Source organism: Lactuca sativa, chromosome 9, assembly GCF_002870075.4.
Source record: "Lactuca sativa cultivar Salinas chromosome 9, Lsat_Salinas_v11, whole genome shotgun sequence".
In the NCBI taxonomy this organism is placed as follows: Eukaryota; Viridiplantae; Streptophyta; class Magnoliopsida; order Asterales; family Asteraceae; genus Lactuca; species Lactuca sativa.
Window position 1 is genome coordinate 118,193,831 of NC_056631.2, and position 5,357 is coordinate 118,199,187.

Consider the following 5,357-nt stretch of genomic DNA (forward strand, 5'->3'; position numbering starts at 1 on the left):
TTTTTTAGGTTAAGTCGCTAAAATGGTCAACCTTAGAAAATTCATAGGGCATATATGTCATTTAAATGATGTTTTTATGCTTCAAATGTTTTTAGATAAAAAAATAGAAAATGAAAATATTTAATTAGGTATTGTAATTTAAATACTTTAGATAAAGTATAAACAACAAAAATTATTTATATATTTAAAAAATATATAATAACAAAGTTATGAAAAAAAAGTGTCCAAAATGTAAAAAGAAAAAAGTGGGTGACTAAAATTATAATATTTCAAATGATCATTATGTAAAATTTTACAAATGGTCGTAAAGTAAGTTTAACAAAATTGAAGAAATAGTCTATATTGAAAATTCTTTCAACTTAACGTATCCATTTAAAGGACATCCACAGTAAGGACCATTTGTGCGTAAGGTTTGTTCCATAAGGACCATCTCTGGGAAAAAATATTTGATAAGGAACATTTCAAGGAAAAAAATGTAAAACTAAAGTACCATTAACTTATTGAATTTTTGAAAAAACAATAAGTTGATAATTCCTTGTTTGGTAGAAGTTTTGTCTCTTAAATTTCAGGTCTCAAATTCTAACATGACATGAACAATTTCATAATACTAACTATAACTATAACCGCTACACCACCATAAATAAATAAATAGTTAATAATTCATTTTGAAAATTACTCCCTCACAACCATAAATAAATGAAAGGAAGAACAAAATGGTCAAAATCATTCACAATATCCTCCTCACCAACGTTTCCCTCAATGCTCATTAATGGTGATATCATGACGCGTCCAATCAGGAACGACTATACGAACCTCGCTATCGAGATTAGCTTAACCGGAAAAGTCGAACATATGAACATAAGGAACCCCGGTTCCGCCCATGATCTCCTCGCCAAGCTTTACTGATCACTTGATCTCTCTCTAAACTCTTTTGTTAGAAATACTACAAATTAAATGTATATGTCAATTACAGCCTAAGCATGAAATCTCCATTAACAGAAGGTCTAGTGCTATCGGTCTTTATGCAGGAAAATGAACTAGAAATAGACAGCATCGTCGGAGATTAGAAACAATGAATCTTCGCCGGAATCTCTCAAGATATGATCGGTCTTCACGAGTGCTAACATCACACACACAGGAACAGTTTTCTTCACCTTGCTGAATGGATCAGTTAAATTAACTCCACCCATTCCACTGGTTCGCTGTCGGAGAAGCTTAGCTCGTCGGAGGACTTAAGAACCTGTCAGAGAACAACAGAGTCTTACATTGGATCCACAAAACAATGATGAAGAATGTTTGTATACTTGAACCTTAACCCTCCAGATCCAGCCTAAACGTGAGCGTAACTGCCATTAAATATCTCAGTTACGCCTCCGGAAAGTTAGTTTAGCAATTGCAACACATATACCTCACTTTCGTCACCACCGCTCTGTCGGTTTATAAGACTACTTCAACTATCCATCGGAGGAGCTTACCATCGGAGGAACAATTGTCGGAAAACAACAAAGAAGGATAGAACTTTAAATTTAGCCCCCGTCTTTATTTATCTTTTCAAGAGCCAAAACACAGAGACCTCTATCTCTCTTACTCGTGTGTAGACTGTAGAAATGCAACTGAGTTTCACCGGAAACCTATTCACAGCTTCTAAGCTTCGCCGGAGGAGCAAGTTAGCCATTCACGACAAACGATGGTACCAGGAGACTACCATCTGCCATTTAATCACGCTCCCGTCAATTGAAACTTAATTTTGTTTTTGAAAAGTCTCCCCTAAACTATTAATTATTGATCCAAAGGCCCTCCATAATTATTACTCCTTTTCAATTATATTATAATGTTTAATCTTATTTATGTCAATCCTTTGTTTTATTATTATTATTATTATTATTATTATTATTATTATTATTATTATTCGTTTCCCAAATTTGTAATATATAACAATAATTAAAACAGTAAAAAGGACGTTACATATATACAGATCATAAGAGTCATCTGTATGTCTTCACTCAAAAGGATTTCATCATGAGACAATAGATAGCTTCAAGATATGGCTTGAGCTCATTTGTGACTATGATTGTGAGATAGTGTATCAGGATAGCATACATTGTTGGTGATGCACTAAGAGATAGTGTATCAGGATAGCATACATTGTTGGTGATGCACTAAGTCACAAGATTAATGAAAATCGAATTAAAAGAAGATACATGTGTATTGATATCATCTCAAGCCTTATTGAAAAAGACAAAGTATCCCAAAGATAAGATATGCAAAATAATGAGCTTGAGAAAGAGAAGTTAGGAAAGAATCTGACATTAAAGAAAACAACCAAGGTTTAAATACCTTTTAAAGGAAGAATGTGGATTCCAAAACTTACAGGGAACCAAAATTTGAATCTAAATGATGCACATAAGTCCAAATACTCTATTCCCCTAGAAGTACAAAATCCTACAAGATTTGAAAATATAATTGTAACATCCTCAACTTCAAGGCCAGAAAAGACCGATTTGTTTATGCTTATTAAAAAATCAGAGTATATTTTTTGATGAATAATATTGCGAAATTTGTTCCCAAAAACATGTCAATGATATTATTAAAGCATTTCAAAGGAATTGTATTTTATTGTAGCACTGCAAATTTTCAAGACAATTTTTCTTTTGAAAAACATATGATTCTCAATACACATTTCATAAAACATCGTTTTTTTAGTTTACAAAACACAATCCCTTCTTAATTACTTAATAATCCAGGATCCTCAAAACATAATTCTTTCACTAATGTACCATCAAGCCGGTGCCGTCCCGAGATACTGAGAAAACCTGAAACACATAACACATAACACGGTAAGCACGAAGCTTAGTGAGTTCCCCAAAATACCACATACAACACATATTAGCCACTCGAGGCTATAACTCTGTATGACCCTCTGGTCGAAGTGTCTCAGTGGGACCCTCCAGTCCCAAAACTATGTGGACCCTCTGGCTCTAACTCTGTGGACCTCCCGGTCCTAACTCTGTAAACTCTGAATCACACATTGCACAGAATCACATAGATATCACATCATATAATTGTTGGATTAATGTCTAAGTCCATAACTATAATTGGTAAGACTTGACCCGACCCGGCATGGTCCATTTGGGTTGCATGACATCATGCATTTGGATAGACTATAATGAGAGAAATAACACTTAAGGTTGGTTAATATATTATAAGTTCTAATATATTAATAAGATTATTTAATTAGTATTGATCAAGAATTAATCTAGGATTAATTAAGTGATCAAAAGAAGACTAATTAAATATATGGGTTGATTGTGTAAATCGATCCATACTTATATAGTGGGCTAATGCTCCATGGATTATCTAGTTGGGCTAAAACCCATATGATGCTTCATGGATGCTCCATGGTGTTTTTGTACCCATGGATCATGGAAATGAAAGGTCATGTCAATTAGGGTTTACATGGTGTAACCCTAACTATATATGCATCTTATTCTTGACCAAAATCGGCACTAGTATCATTCCAGAGAAGGGCTAGCCAATTTCAAGTGTTCTACATTTCTCTCAAGGTTATTCCAAAAGCAATTGATGTTGTGTGAACCATTTGAGGTGTCACACTTGGGGCACTAGGCACTCAAGCTTCATGAAGACAATCTACATCAAAGAGGTATGTAATTTTAACTTGATATATTCATTTGAATCAATGTTATTATGCTAGTTAGGATGAATACCTTGGAAAGTTCATGTTTGCATGTATAATAGAGAAAACATAGATCCAAGGTATTTAGGGTTGCATGTACACTTAAGAGTGTTAGAATGCTCAAAACCCAACAGTGGTATCAGAGCCTAGGCTTGTTTTCTTGTTATACTTGCAAAATTGGCTGAAAAATCGAGTTTTTATGTTGTCTGCCCAGCAGACTCGCCGAGTCCACTGATGGACTCGCCAAGTGCAAGGCAAAATGCATCCAACTTGCCGAGTTTGTTTGTGCACTCGACGAGTTGAACCCTCATACATCATATATTCAATTGTTTTGGCTGGAATTGGACTAGGAACATTACCCTAAGATGTTTTTGGACTTATAAACTTGTTTTTATTTTATGTGGTAATGTTCATGCTAATCCAATTTCAAAGATAATTGTCAATAGATTCATGTTTTGTATTAGTTTATGGTTTAGACTAATTACATGAAAAAGTTTGATTTGAATTATCTTGCTCTTATGAGTTGCTTAGATTAATAGAAAAGTTAATTGATTATGTGTTTTCAATCCAAATTAATCTAAGAGTTGATTCTAAAATGTGTTTTTGTAACTTGTCCTCAAGTTATATGAAAAGTCACATTTAAGTTTCATAAAACTCATAAAAGTTGGCAATGGTTACAAAAAAAATGAAGAGTCTTGTCCATAAGTTATGGAGGTTCAAGAGTCACTTCATTAAGAAATAAAATATGTAACCTTAATTAATTCCATAAGTTACAAAATAAAGGAAAAGTTACATTCTTTTATTAGTTTAAAGTCTTCCATAACTTGTCCTCAAGTTATGGAACTTGAAGAGTTTTTTAATTAAGACTACTTTAAATTTTTAAGTTATGGAATTAATTAGTTTTGAATAGTTTCAAAACTTGCCCTTAAGTTTTGGAATTTGAAAAGTTTTCACTTATGAATACTTTAATTCCAAGTTAGCCATTAGAATTTTAAAAGTTAAAATTCAACCCTTATACTTTATAATATTATAAGTTAATAATACATATATATATATATATATATATATATATATATATATATATATATATATATATATATATATGTATGTATGTATGTATAAGAGTAAAGTCAGTCTTACCGTTAGTAGGCCTCATTCACGAAGTCGGTCTATAAAGGGGGTATATGGTTACTGCCTATAAAATGGCAGTTTAATGGGTGTCCACTCTCACCCACCGCTTCCTTGACTGGTGGAGGGTCGTTAGCTGAACAGGTAGGACAAGGACTAGAATTCTCCCTTCATTAAAAGTATTAATGATAAATACTAAGTAACTAAACCTTTTATAAATACCCAATCTTAGTTAGTTAGGAAAAAGTGAATAAGGTGTTAATCCATGAAATTACACTTTGCACTTTGTTTAAGTCGTTTAGTGGAGCGTGTGTGGTTAACCAGCACACTAACCTGGATTTAACAAGGTAGGCAAAGGGTAACTTAATGTTTATCATAGTATCGGTGGAGCGTGTGTGGTTAACCGGCACATCGATTAAGGGGTAAACACTTAAGGGTACCAAGTATATTTGCATGGTTATTCACACCTTTTTTTGTGATCCTCGGCATCCGAGTCACAAAACCTGAAGGGCACACTCGAGATTGAAACATGCAT

At 33.3% G+C, this 5,357-nt stretch overlaps 1 long non-coding RNA gene across 1 annotated transcript; it reads right to left on the minus strand.

Moving 5' to 3' along the window:
• Nucleotides 1-597: 597 nt before the first annotated feature.
• LOC111896782 (uncharacterized) lies at nt 598-1,864 on the minus strand. Its single transcript, XR_002852031.3, has 2 exons — nt 1,311-1,864; nt 598-1,240 (listed from the first exon to the last, which is right to left on the minus strand). It is a non-coding gene; the product is annotated as an uncharacterized LOC111896782 (long non-coding RNA).
• Between the last annotated feature and the right edge of the window lie 3,493 nt (nt 1,865-5,357).